Raw genomic sequence first — 15,316 nt, forward strand, 5'->3', positions numbered from 1 at the left:
CCTGACCTGATGACCATTCCGTCTAAGATTTCTGAAGCTCTATCCTTCTGGAAGGAGTCCTCCAGGCTGTGGGCTTTGGCCTTGGGCATACTGTGACCCATCCACAGGTGGTCATCATTGTGGCTACATTCCCAAAGCCAGCCACACTTGACCTAACACCCCCTTCTACATTTAAGCCCCAATCTCTGCACAATGACTTTGCCACAATGACCAGACCAGGAAATCTTAGGATTTTCTTCCCTGTTAGTGAAAACCTTGGCTTGTGGAAATTCAAGAGATTATCAGTGGAATTTGTCACTCCATCCAGACCAGCATGGGGTTGGAAGCATTCAGCATATCACTATGCAACATCAAGACATATATATTAAGCTGGAAAATGCACAGGGCTTCAGCCTCAGAACAAAACCCTAGCCAGAGGGAGGACTTAGTGATCTAAGGAATGTCTTTTAAGCCAGAGTCTCTCTGGACTGAAGGGTTGAATTATTCCAGGGTAAATAAATCAGCCCTATTCTTCTTCTAGGATCAGGTAGCTCTGAGAACTTTAGTGGCCTGGCTAACCCTGGATAAACCATTAGGGCTCAGCCATAAATCTGAAAACAATCCTGTTTCTCTATTAAAAAGACCTTTGAAATGACATCAATTATCTGCCCCCCCTTGAATAAAATTCTATTTTATTTGAAAATTGCATGTGCATTGAAGAAAATTTGAAGACACAGAATAATAAAAAGAAGAAAATTAGTATTACATCCTTCTATAACCTAGATAGAGAAAAACCACTGTTAACAGCTTTCTCTCCACCCACGCCGCTTCCCTCTCCCACTGTCTCCCTCTTCCCCCTTGCCTTCCCCCTTTCCTCCTGTCCCCTCTCCATCATCCCCCCTCTTTACTTCTTTTCACCCTCTCTCCTTGTTCCTAGGGAGATACATATGTTCTATATATGTTTTTCCCCAAAGTCATGGCATTGAAGTCGTTCTAATCCTCTACCCCCTCATCTGTAAAAAAGAGGTAAGGATGGGAGGGACGTCACATGGCTGTTTCAGGATAAAAGGAGATAACGCATGTGGAGGGCTTGGCAGAGTGCCTGGGCATTTTATGTGCTCAATAAATAGATGTTACATTTGTTATATCAATCCTGACCTGCCTTTAAAAGGCTGTAAAGATCATCCTTTCAGGTAAATCTTAGTGCAAATCCTTGGATGTTTACCTAGGATAAATTCCTAGGAATGGGATACCCACGATTTTGAAGTTTTTAAGGATTTGGATGTATATTGCTAAAACCTCCACACCCCTGGGTATAAGAGTGCTTGCTTCCTGGAGCTTCTCCAGCATTCAATAATTGTATCTATTTTAATCTTTTCCAATTTGATAGGCATGTTGTTTGAATCTGAGTATCTTTATTTACTAATGAGGTTGATATTGTTTGATTTTCATATTGACTGGCCACTTGTGTTTCTATATTTGTAATTCATCAGGTTGTATATTTTGCCCAGTTTTTCCTGTTTGGTGCTTATATTTTTTCTAATTAATATTAATTTATGAATAGCCAAGATATTAATGTGTATGGGTATGGGTGTGAGTGTGTAAACATTAGTTTAGTCTAGTTTACTCCTTTGACTTCATTTATGGGCTTTTTAAAAAGAGAAGTAGTTATTATATAATAGTTATTTATATAGTATAATGAGGTCCTACATTTTCTTCTATTGTGTTTTTTATCTTCCTTTGTTTTTTGGGCCCAGAAATCCCTGCTTTGCCCAGAGATCAAGCAAACATTTATCCTTGTTTTACATTTATTTTATTTTAGTTGCTTTATGATTTTACCTTTACATTTATCTTTTAATCCATCTGGTTTTCAATTAGGTATGTGCTATGAGGTAGTGATGCAATTTTTTATTAATTTGCAAATAATTAGCAATTTATTTCACTATGATATGCTAAATAACTTATTCTTTTTTTTTTTTTTTTAGTTTTTTGATGTTTATTTATTTGAGAGAGAGAGAGACAGGGTGCAGAATGCAAGTGGGGGAGGGACAGAGAGAGAGAGACAGAATCTGAAGCAGGCTCCAGGCTCTAAGCTGTCAGCACAGAGCCCCATTGGAGGCTCAAACTCATGAACTGTGAGATAATGACCTGAGCTGAAGCCAGACACTAAATAGACTAAGCCACCCCGGTACACCTGAATAACTTATTCTTTACCCAACTCTATAAAATGCTGCCTTATTTATGTGGATCTATTTTGGGGTTTCTAGTATATAGAAGTGATATCTTTGTTTTTATATCCATACACATTCTCTTAATTAATGCACCTTTAAAATATGTTTTAATATAAAAAATATAAGTGTTCCCTTTATTCCACTGCTTCATTTTTTTAAATTCTTACTTTGATTTCTCCCATGTTTATTCTTGTAGAGTAACTTGAAGCAATTTTGCTAAGTTACAAAAAATTCTATTTGCATGTTTATTAGAATGATATTTTATTTATGAACTAATTAGAAATAAATTGAATCTTTAAGATATTGAGATTGCTTATCCAGGAACATGGTATATTTTGTCATTAATTCACGATCTTTTACATCCTAGAGCAGTGTTTTAACTTTCCTGTGATGTAAACTTGATGAACTTCAATTCATTATTTCATTGAGAGTCTTTTTAATTTTAACAAAGGAGCTGAGCTCATTCATAGCTGTTTTCACAATGAAAAAAATAGGTGGTTTTATTTCTATTATTTTAAGCTTTTGTTTTCATGGTTACATATTATTTTCTTTTTTCTGTTTTGTTGTTGTTCCCTGGAAATGCATTTTTTTTTTGTTCTTGTCTGCTGAATTTGAAATTTCCACCCTCTTTTTGTCCTGAAAAGTTGTTTTCCAATGTAAAAATGACCAGCTTCTCCCTACTTCTTGTCAAAAAAGAAACACTTTATCAGTACTTCCTTGTGAAAAGAGGAAAATCTAAGTTTAGCTTCTTTCCTATCACCCGTATTCCTCAGTCTGAAAAAGAACTTGGCTGATTGGTTATTATCAAAAAGTCAAGAAATAACAAGTATTTGTGAGGATGTGAAGAAAAGGGAACACTCGTGCCCTGTTGATGGGAAGGCAAACTGGTACAGCCACTCTGGAAAACAGTATGGACGTTCCTCAAAAAATTAGAAATAGAACTCTCATTTGACCCAGTACTTCCACTTCTGGGTATTTATCCAAAGAATATGAAAACACTAATTTGAAAAGACATGTGCACCCCCATGTTCACTGCAGCATTATTTACAACATGCAAGACATGGAAGCAGTTTAAGTGTCCACCGATAGGTAAATGGATAAAGAAGATGTGACATGTATATAAATGGAATATAATTAAGCCATAAAAAGAAGGAAATCTTGCCATTTGCAACAAGATGGGTGGTCCTTAAGGGCATTATGCTAAGTGGAAGTACAAATATCATATCTACTCACTTACATGTGGAATCTGAAACCAAACCAAACTCATAGATACAAAGAACAGACTAGTGGTTGCCAGACGCAGGGCCATGGAGAGTGTGTGAAATGGGTAAAGAGGGTCAAAAGGCATAAACTTCCAATTACAAAATAAATAAGTCATGGGGATGTGCTGTAGCGTAGTGACTGTAGTTAATAATATTGTACTGCATATTCGAAATTTGCTAAGAGAATAGACTTAAAAGTTCTCAGCACAAGAAAAACATTTTTGTAACTATGCATGGTGATGGATGTTAACTAGACTTATTGTAGTGATTGTTTCACTATATATAGATATTGGATCATTATGTTGTACACTTGAAACTAATGTAATGTTATACATCAATTATACATTAATAAAAACTTTTTAAAAGAAATGCAGGTTTTTTCATTTTTTAATTGAAATAAACTTTTATTATTATTTTTAACTCCCATATAGTTAGCATACAGTGTTATGTTAGTTTCAAGTGTACAATATAGAGATTCAACAATTCTATATATTGCTCAGTCCTCATCATAAGTATACTCTTAATCCCCCTCCCCCACCCCCCCCCACCTTCCCTCTGGTAAACATCAGTTTCTTCTCTATATTTAAGAGTGGGGTTTCTTTGGTCTCTTTTTTTCTTTGTTTGTTTTGTTTCTTAAATTCCACATATGAGTGAGATCACATGGTATTTTCCTTTCTCTGACTGATGTATTTCACTTAGCGTAATACTCTCTAGCTCCATCCATGTTGCTGCAAATACCAAGATTTCATTCTTTTTTATGGCTGAGTAATATTCCATTGTGTATATACACCACATCTTCTTTATCCATTCATCTATCAATGACACTTGGGTTGCTTCCATATCTTGGCTATTATAAGTATGTCTCTGAAGCCAAGGGAAACAAAAGCAAAAATAAACTACTGGAGCTACATCAAAATAAAAAGCTTCTGCACAACAAAGGAAATAATCATCAAAACAAAAAGATGACCTACTGAATGGGAGAAGATATTTGCAAATGACATATGCAGTAAGAGTTCATATCCAAAATATATAAAGAACCTACACAACTCAACACCAAACAAAACAAAACAAAAAAGCAAAACAAAAGACAAAAAATCCAATTTAAAAATGGGCAGAGGAAGGGGGTGTCTGGGTGGCCCAGTCAATTAAGCGTCTGACTTTGTTTCAGGTCATGATCTCGCGGTTTGTGGGTTTGAGCCCCACACTGGGCTCTGTGCTGACAGCTCAGAGCATGGATCCTGCTTCTGATTCTGTGTCTCCCACTCTCTCTGCCCTGCCCCTACTCTCCCTCTCCCTCTCTCTCTCTCTCTCTCTCTTTTTCTCTCTCAAACATAAACATTAAAAAAAAAATTTAGAAAATGGCAGAGGACATGAGCAGACATGTCTCCAAAGAAGACATACAGATGGCCAACAGACGCATGAAAAGATGTTCAACATGATCAATCAAGACTCAGTCATCAGAGAAATGCAAAAGAAATGCAGGATTTCAGACCTTAGTTAATATTTACTTATTTTCAGGTTTATTTCTTATATTTGCATATTGTGAAATGCCATTAAAGATAATCAGCTTTAACTCCATTTCATAGTTCATTTTCCTCTTCTTCAAATTACGTCTTACACAGTCTTAAATTCTGTATTTAATTCATTTCTTAAGCATTAGGCCGTATCTTCAAGTGATTTTTTTTATCCCAGTCCCATGGGAAGTGTACTTCTGAGTCTTTTCCTGTATGAAAAAACCTCTCTGCTCCCGTCACAGGACTGATAATCTGGAACAACAATCAGAACTTTCCATCATACATTTCTTCTGGTGTTGCCTCTCGTCCGCTGTTTGGTTTTGTGGAGAGATCTAAAGCAAGCCTGATTTTCTTCCTTTGTAATAAACTTCTTTCATATTTCTCTTACCTTCAGCAAATCTTTTTTCTTTGCTCTGCGATTCAAGATTTCCACAAGGATGTTTCTAGTTGGTCTGTTTTCCTTTCCTGTTGCTCAGTCGGTTTTTCAGTTTGCAGAAATAGTGTAAAATGGTCTCTTATTTTATATTAAAAAAAAATTCCAGCTGCATTTGCTCTATTTTCACTTACTCAACTGCTCTCCCTATTGTATTGACTGCCCCTGTGACTTATGAGTCTTTTTAAAAACACCTTAGTATTTTCATTTCTTATTACTTTTCTTTCAAATCAAAGAAGAGTCCCTAAACTTGGTTTCTACTATGCTGTTGGTTTTCTATGGAATCTAACCTGCTGTTCTTGGTACTCAGTGTGGTCTATCCATCAGGCAGTCACATCCTGTTTTTGCATACTTTCTCAAGAGGAATAATGTGTGTTGGGTGTTTCTCGATAGCCTGGCATCATGCTAAGAATGGATCCTATGCTGGTATCTGGTTTAAGCTGTGCAATGCTTTATTTTAAATCCCCAGTTCATGGAAGTTGATGAGCTCTAGAATTTGTCTGGGACCAGAGACCCAGAAAGCATGGAACTGTTCTCAGCTGAGGCTCCTCATCCTCACCCAGCATGGTCTTCTAGCCCAGTTTGTCCTAATTTGTCCGCTCTTCATACTTTCACGGCCGAACTTCTGCTTTAGATTCATAGATGCAATGACATTTTGAATCTCGTTGAGAGGAATATTAAAAGTTGTCTAAAATTATCTCCCGCTTCTTCTCATAATTTTACTATTTAGGAAGACCTGTTATCCAATGTCCCAGACAGACACCTTCTTTTGAACTTTATTTTCTTTCTCTGTGTCTGGTTATTTTCTGCCCCTTTGCCTTTCCATGGGCAAGTCTGGTTTGCTCAATATTGAGACGTGAGATCAGTTCTGGCTGAGATGGTCAAGACTGGCCCCTGTTCTAATCTGCCAGGTTCGGGCAGAAAGGAGAAGAGGAAAGAACAGGTTGACTGTAAATGTCCTAGGTGATCAGAGACCCTGCATTTTGGAGGAGGAGGGAAGGAGAGACTCCGGTGCTTTGAGACTCTTTGCTCCAAAAGGTGGTCTGGCTGTTTCTGGCGAGGTGTCCCAAAGTAATGGGGCAGTGGCTCTTATTTCCTCAGACCCAGCCAGAAATCTGTCACTTGTGACTCCTAGCACAGTGAGGCCCCCATGACTCTGGCATGCTTCCGGAGCCCTGGCTGGATCCGTAGGAGCCCCTGACATGCCCACAGCCCACCTTTACCTTCAGCCCTTCCCTTCGAGAAGGGGGAGGGGCTGATAATATTGGACTTCTGCCAGGATCTCTTGCTTTACCTTCGGAGGCACCATATCTATCCTCCATAGACTAGGTGCTTGGTAAAAAATATAAACCAGCTTATGTATTCTGTTTAAACCCTTCAATGTCTTCCCATCACTCTTAACATAAAACCCAAATTTCTCACCACGGCCTGCAGGGCCCTACATGGTTGGCCTGTTTACATTCTTGGCCCTCTTCTGTGCTATTCCTCACCTACCTCCGCACACCTCAGCCACTCTGCCCTTCCTCCTGTTCCTCCAGCACACAGGCTGCTTCCAGCTCAGAAACCACTGGGAATATCTTTTCCCTTGTCGTCTGCATGACTGGCTTCTTCTTATCTATCAAGTCTTAGCCCAAAGCTCACCTCCCCTGAAAGGCTTTCCTAACCCCCCTGTAGAGATGACCTGCCGCCTCTGTCTGCCCACACACTCTTTCTGTTAGGTCTCACAGAGCTTCTTCCTCTGAAATACCCTGTTTACATCTTTATGTATTAGTTTTCTCTCTGTCTCCCCAAACTGGAACAGAACCTTCATGACAACAGAGAATGTGTCTTTCCTGTTCTCACTTGCATCCCCAATGCCTAGAGCGGTGCTTGGCACATAGTAAGTGCTTGTTGAATGCGTGAATAGATGTAGCCCATTGCTTTGCAGACACTGTCAGCCCTCCTTCCATCTGGCCAGCCTGCCTTCTATTTCTCAAAAGTCTCCCTACAGTTCCATCAGCTTTGCCTACTTTACAGCACCAGTGTATGTTTTCCCCTGTTTTTATATTCCACTGGTAATTTTAACCTGACCAGGGCTGGAGGGAGGGAGGGAGGGCAACTGGAATCTCTAATGACAGCTCTGGCTTTCTTGCAAGTTCAAACTGAATCTAAATCAAACCCTTTCTCTCTTTGCCTGACCTCAAAGGTCACGTTCAAGAAGTTGTCGAGATCTTTAGGGAACTGGATGAGGCACAGTTCTGTCTGGAGTGACACCTGCTAGGTCAGGTGACTTCTAGGAGGCCCCTCCACAGCTCCCTGTCACTGTTGCCAATCAGGACGGTCACACTGGCTGCTGCAGGGGAGTCCCTAGGTCATCTAAAGAAAACCAACTGTCGACACAGTGGGTTATCCTGTCAGATGCACCCAGAGTGCAAGCAACCACTGAGTTGATGTGCCCCTCTACTTGGTACCCTCCCCAAATGGAAGCCCCCCCCAATTCCCTGAAGTCACCCGAGACACTGTCTTTTGAGCAAGGACTCCAGGTAGGCTTGCATGCAGATGCAAGATCTCTGCTCTGCCCAGTGCGGGAAGAGTGGATCTGGGCACATATCTGTGTAGCCTGAATTCCAAATGCACAGATTAATAAACTCTGAGCTGAAGGGAATGTGCCCATCGTGTTCAGGCTCCTCACTTCATAGAAGAGGCAGCTCCAACCAAGTGAAGGGAAGACTCCCCATCAAGGTCATATGATATGCAAATGGCAAAACCTCCACTTTATCCCCAGTCTCTTGATTCCAGTTCAGAACACTTCTGCTCGGTAGTGCCTCAGTTTCCCCAAGGATGCAGTATTCTAGGCTAGGAAGAAAGGGAAGCAGCAAGTGCCTGCTACCCAGACCCTCCAGCCTTGCCATCCAGGGAATTCATTCTCCAGGAAGCAGGTGGGCTGCACTAACCTTGCCCTTCTCTGCTCAGGGAGGGCAGGACCCTTGCAAGGAAGGGAAGAAGGCTGCTCAGATGCTGCAGGATGCAGTGGGGAGGGGCATTGGTCAGTGTCTCAAAAGGTGCAGCCTAGAGCTCACCGTTCCCGAGTGGCCTCACCTGGCCTCCTAATGGGAGGGCTGACTCACAGAGACGGGGAGCTCTGGACTCGACTCTGGGCAGAGCACGATTAGCTCAGTGTTCTGACTCATGCAGTGATGTCAGGATAATTCCAGGGCACATAATCAGGCACTCCGGAGAAGAAAAATGACCGTCATTACCAATTGGAGAGGAATATTTCAAACACCTTAAATCGATAAGGTTTAAAGTTGGGGGCTGTTTCTCCTCCTTCCTATGGCAGAGACTGTCATGGAAAACCCCAGTGCTATAAAGTATATCCTTCTCTTAGCAGGGCAAGTCCCGTAGCATCTGGGGAGATGAGCCCCTGGAGGAGCGCCTCATTAGGAAGCTCTGAATTTTAAGTGGGGTCTCACTTCTCAACCCACGGTCGGCAGGGCCCATCCAAGGAAGCAAGCCACCCGTTAGTCTCCGTCACAACATTTCATTTGAGGGGGTGCAAAAGAAAACCACCTGATTGGCAAAGAGTAAACTCACTTAATAGGCTCTCTCCCCGCCAGACATAGATTAAAAGTGATTTTTTTTTTGCCTAAATTACATTTTATTTTCTCACCAGCTGCTAACTCTCTGAGACAGATTGGGAGATAAATTATCACAGCAGTGAATGAATCTAATTTTTCAATATAATTCACGGTAATTCTATATTTTCCACACAAGATGGAAATAGCGCTGGCTCTTCGCCAGGAGCCAAACTTTAAAAACACACACACACACACACAATATCTTGGACTATGAGTCCAAGTCTATGAGTGTGGAGGATACAGACCAAGGGGTGACAGGAATTCTGTAGGCAAGGGAGGGAATGGGGACAAAGTGGGTGGTGGTTACAGGGAGGAGGATGAAGAGGCCAGAGAGGAAGGTATCATGTGCTCTATGGCTTCACCCCTCCCTCAGCCCACGACAGCCCAGCCCCCAGCCCTCTCACCTCATCCCCCACATTCCTCGTTCATCTCTTTTTTCTGGACTGTGCTTCCCCTGGTTCACCCTTGACCATTCAATAGGACATAGTCTCCCTCCCTCACTCCCCAGTCATCTGTCTCACACCAGCTCATTCTGTTTCCTTTACACCCTTTCTTGCTGCAGAGTGGCAAGTTTGTTTTCCTTCACCTGGGCCTGTGTCCCTTGATAGAATGATAGAACGTAAGTATCACAGGGAAAGAGTCCTTCCCAGCCTTGGTTGCTATGTGCCTGACCTGAGGTGGGCGCTGCATAAATATTTGTGGACTCTATGAAATACGAACAGGAAAGGAAAGGAGAGGAGTCAGGTTTCCTGCAAACACCTCATCAGGTGCTTAGCCTCAACTGCACAGTGAGGATGTCATGTAGCAATTTGTCATTGTTAGTGGGTTATTGATGGGAATTGGGAAGAGGGAATGGACAGAGCAGCCTTTGATGGGGCAACCTGGCATGGCTGTGAGCATGGCTGCACCTTGTGTCTGTGAATAATCTCTCGAGGTTCATTTTTCTCCTGCAGCCTTCTCCTGCCGATATTTCAGGAGAAATTTAAAATGGTAACTATTAGGAAGGTTGTTGACTAGCAAGTCTTTCCCAGTCAGAATCAGACCGAACACAGCTGGGGCCAGTCTGGTGCTGCCTCACCTGCCTTCCTGGCACTCCTGGTGACCTGCAGCATCGGCCAGAGTGCCTATCTGGGTGGCTGAGCCTCAACATCGGGTCCAAATGAGTCTAAATTATCGAAAGAAGGCAGCATATGCCATAGGGTAGGAAAGTGGCCGTGCCGTTTGCTTTAAAGAGGCTGAGACCAGATCTGGCTTGGATCTGTAGGGAATATAAATGATGCAATTAATTCCCTGTAATTTACAAGTCGTCATTTGCACAGAGCTCTGCGAGAAAGGGTTTGGAAGCCATATATCGAATGCTGTGGGCTCTGGGGTGTCATCACCATTCTCTCCACCTATGGAAAACCAGCACAGGCTTGAAGGCTCAGCAGAAGTACTGCACCTTCAGAGCCTTCCTAGATTGTTCCCCCCTCTGCTGGTTTATCTAGTCTCCCTGGGTCACTTCACCTGCATTTAGACCTTACTTCAATTTCACTTTGAATTATGGCTGTTTGTGTCTGCCTCTTTCAATGAAAACTCACTGAGGGGTGAGACCATGTCTAAGACACCCTGGTATCTTTCTCCTTCCTCTCCAGCACCACGGTTATTTCTTTGCCTATTGTATGTAATCAATAAATATATACTACATGGCATTACACTGAAGACAAGGCTGTTTAGCCCCTCTCTGTTCATGCCCAGCCAAGAGCCATACATATGAGAAAAAGAGTCCTTCATGACTTCAGGTAACCTAAGGGGGGAGAGAGAGAGAAGGGCTATTTACTTCCTTTGTGGTAGAAGTTTCCTATTTTTGCTCCAAAGTGATAATAGTACCTCAATGTCCAGTTGAGACTCCCCATTCTCCTTCTCTCTGTCCATTTCAAATTTTTTTAAATGTTTTATTTATTTCTGAGAGAGAGAGAGAGACAGATAGCGTGAGTAGGGGACGGTGAGAGAGAGAGGGAGACACAGAATCTGAAACAGGCTCCAGGCTCTGAGCTAGCTGTCAGCCCAGAGCCTGACACGGGGCTCGAACCCACAAACCGTGAAATCATGACCTGAGCCGAAGGCGTATGCTTAACTGACTGAGCCACCCAGGCGTCCCTCTGTCCATTTCAGATGAGGCTGCCTCTACCCCTAGTCCCAGGGGCAGAACACATGCCCCAGATCCAAAGTAATGAAAGCCCCACCCTCTCCAGGCTTGGATCAGGATTGGCAGCTCAGCCCTCAGACCCAGTGGGATGCCTGAGGCTTTGGATGCAGTTTCCAGGCAGAGGCAGGTGTTTTTGCCAGCTCTGCTTGATGCTGAGAGGAGTAAGCTCTGCCATGGCCACCACCACAGAGGTACCATAATGAGCCTGAGACCAAAAAACAACACTGTAGAAACCAGAACTAAAAACGACAGTGACAAATGAAGCCCAGAAAACATCCTTTGAGTCCTGAATCCAATTAGACCTGAATATGGCTTTTCTACCCTTGGACTTTTCGATTATGTTAGTTGGATTGTTTGTCACTTGCAGTATAAATGCCCCGCCCCCTCACCTAGTCTATCCTTCATGCCAACACAGGTGAACTGTGACCGGAGTAATGACTAGGGAAGAGTCAATCGATGCAGTCAAGGAAATGTTCAACCTCACTTAAAATCAAAGAATAGCCAATTAAAGCAATGAGATAACATTGTTTGCCTAGAAACCTGGCAAAGATTAAATGCAATGATAATATTCTGTGGTAAGTAGATAGATAATGCTTAATAAGGGTGCTACAGAAAGGGTATTCATAAACTGCTGATAGGATAATTTGAAGGGTAATTAATAAATGCAGATTAACTTGCAAACCATTTGTCTGCATCTAGGAAAGTATCCTAAAGAAATAAGTAAGAACGCATGCATTTAGCTAATAGAATAAACATATGTGTCAGGTGTTNGCTACAGAAAGGGTATTCATAAACTGCTGATAGGAGGATAATTTGAAGGGTAATTAATAAATGCAGATTAACTTGCAAACCATTTGTCTGCATCTAGGAAAGTATCCTAAAGAAATAAGTAAGAACGCATGCATTTAGCTAATAGAATAAACATATGTGTCAGGTGTTTATAAGTCAGTGAAAAATTGGAAGTAACCCGAATGTCCAGCAATAGAGGATGAGCAGAGTAAAGTTTGGTGCATCTCATAATCAAATCTTATGCATTTATGTTGAAAAATGTTTTTTCATAGTTCAGAAAGTAGCAAATAAAATATCTGATATATGTAAAAAACGATAGGCAACTGATAATAAGAGCTTTCACTGTGAAATGAGATATTAGAAATATTTTTAAATTTTCTTCTTTTGTATTTTTCCAGCTGGCCTAACTTTCTAAATATATCCCATATTTGATCATACTCACTACCCCATGGCTGCCAGGCTGGCCAAGCAGCCATCCACTCTGGAATGGGTGACTGTAATATTTTCTAACTTATGTCCTTGCTTCACCTGGTACTCCTTCAGTCTGCTGAAGGGTAAATAAACACAAGTTTATTTATTTAATCTCTAAACCCAACATGGGGCTCAAACTCATGACCCCAAAAGCAAGCGTCGCATGCTCTTCAGACTGAGCCAGCCAGGTGCCCCAACAACATGCTTTTAAATATGGGTCAAAAAAAGCATCTCAACAGAAAGAAATTTTAAATATGAACTAAATGAAACTGAAAATATAACACCAAAATTTGTGGAATGCAGCAAAAGCCATACTTAGCAGGTAATTTCTAGCAATGTATGTATATTTTAGACAAAAATAGATACCTAAAATCAATCATTTAAACTTCCACCCTAGGAAATTAGAGGAAGAAAGAAGAGCAAAATAAACCTAAAGCAAGCATAAAAAATAAATAATAAAAATTTGAAAAGATATCAGTGAAAGAGTAACAAGAAAACAATGGGGAAAAAATCAACAAAACCGAAAGCTGTTTCTTTGAAAAGATTAATAATACTGATAAACCTCTAGCCAAGCTAACCAAGAAAAAAAAAAGGCACAAATTACTAATATTAGAAGTAGAAGAAGAGCCATCAGTAGTGATCCCATGAATATTACAAGAATAATAAAGGGATATTATGAAAAGTCCATGCCCACAAATTTGCTAACTTAAATAAAATGGACCAGTTCCATGAAGACACAATCTACTAATACTCACACAAGAAGAAATAGATAATTTTAATATGTCAACATGTATTAAAGAAATTGAATGAATAGTTAATAGTCTTTAAAATATAAAGCATCAGGCCTGGATAGTTTCACTGGTGAATTCTACCAAACATTTAAGGAAGAAATGATACCAATCTTCAACAGTCTCTTCTAGAAAACACAAGCAGAAGGTAAAATCCCTAACTCATTCTATGAGCCCAGCATCATCCTAAAACTAAAATCAGATAAAAGAAACTACAGACCAGTATAATTCATGAACATCAATGCAAAAATCCTCAACAAACCACTAGCAAATTAAATCCAACAATGTATATAAAGAATTACACACCATGACCAACTGAGATTTATTTCCAGGTATGTAAGGCTGTTTCAGCATTTGCAAATCAATTAATGTAATCTGTCACACGAACAACAGTCTAAAAAAATATCATTTGATCTCATGGATAGATGTAGAAAAAACATTTGACAAAATCCAGTGCTCGTTCATGATCAAGTTCTTTAAAAACTAGGAATAAATGGAATTTTCTCACTTGATAAATAACATCAACAAGAAATCTACAGCTAACATCATACTTAATGGTGAGGATATAGATGATGTAGATGATGCCCCCAAGATCAGAAACAAGGCAAAGATTTCCACTCCCACTAATGTATTCAACATCATACTGGAAGTGCTAGCTAATGAAGTAAAACAGTAAAAGGAAATAAAATGTATGAAGATTGTGAAGGAAGAAATAAAATTGTCATTGTTCACAGTCGACATGATTTTCTATATAGAAATTACAAAGATGTAACAAACACTGAAACAAATAAGCAATTATGGAAAGTGCGCAAGATACAAGGTTAACATGCCTAAGTTAATTGCTTTCATACATGTAAGCAATAAACAATTGGAATTTGATATTTAAAATACAATACCATTTACATTAGCACCCCCCACAAATGAAATACTGAAATTAACAAAATGGGTGCAAGAACTATTTGAAGAAAGCTACAGAACTCTAGTAAAAGAAATAAAAAAAGATCTAAATAAATGGACAGATACTCCACCTCCATGGATAGGAAGACTCAGTATTGTTAGCATGTATCCTCAGACACCAGAAGAGTGATAGGCACACTGTAAGCATCACACAAATAATTATTGGAAACAATGAATAAATGAACAAAGGCACCAGCATCCGTCATTTTGATCTACCAGTGCCTGGGAAAGACGAGTCAGAACCAATTAAGAGAGCAGATGCAGGGTCAACAGTAACAAGTGTTGTGACTATTTCTTCCAAGTCTGGTGGTCAGGTAAATAATGCTCTATTAGTAATATAAGTTAGAACAGACAGAACTTTTTTAAAGCTTGTAAGAGTAAAAACCCTCTGCAAAATTGCATTAAGGTCAAATAATTGCAAATGTGGAAATCAATGAAAATAAAAACACTATATATAAAACCTCTGTAGTAGAGCAAATTCAGACTCAGAGAAAATTAACTGTTCATTTTTTAGTATCATATAATTACATTTATCTGATTATAAAATAATGTGCTCTTATTGTTTGCAGAAAACAGGAAAGAACAAACAAAATAAGAACTGCGGATAACCACTGATAACATTTTGGTATATTTTCTTTCTTTTTTTCTTGTGTAGATTTAGATATATATTCACAGAGATGCTGTAAGATTTTTTGCTTCATTTGATTTGTAATTCAAAGAGAAAGAGAGAGAATGAGATGAGAATCTGGTACCTTACCTATTTGTGAAAAACTTAAGACAATCATTATGAGAAAAAAACCGTGTCTTGCTCTTGGCTGGTAGGCATATGGGAAAATGGGCAAAGCAAAGATTATCAAAGAATCATGGGGTATGAATGCTTCTGAATAATTAGTGTGAGAAATGATGGATTAGTATTACTTTAGCCTTTTAATTTTAATATTCTTCTATTATTTTTTAAACAGTTTATTGTCAAGTTGGTTTCCATATAACATCCCGCACTCATCCCCACAAGTGCCCTCCTCCATGCCCATCACCCCCCTTCCCCTCCCCCCCACCCCATAAGCCCTCAGTTCTCAGCATTCAAGAG

General features: G+C 40.1%; 1 long non-coding RNA gene across 1 annotated transcript in view; it reads left to right on the forward strand.

The window, feature by feature from the left end:
• Window positions 1-15,316, forward strand: part of LOC144235889 (uncharacterized) — a 150,975-nt gene that overhangs the window by 121,119 nt on the left and 14,540 nt on the right. Inside the window, exon 6 of the long non-coding RNA XR_013336344.1 lies at window positions 14,799-14,854. This is a non-coding gene — a long non-coding RNA (uncharacterized LOC144235889). The remainder of the gene's footprint in view (window positions 1-14,798; window positions 14,855-15,316) is intronic.

The sequence above is a fragment of the Crocuta crocuta genome, unplaced genomic scaffold, assembly GCF_008692635.1.
Source record: "Crocuta crocuta isolate KB4526 unplaced genomic scaffold, BGI_CrCroc_1.0 scaffold351, whole genome shotgun sequence".
Taxonomy (NCBI): Eukaryota; Metazoa; Chordata; class Mammalia; order Carnivora; family Hyaenidae; genus Crocuta; species Crocuta crocuta.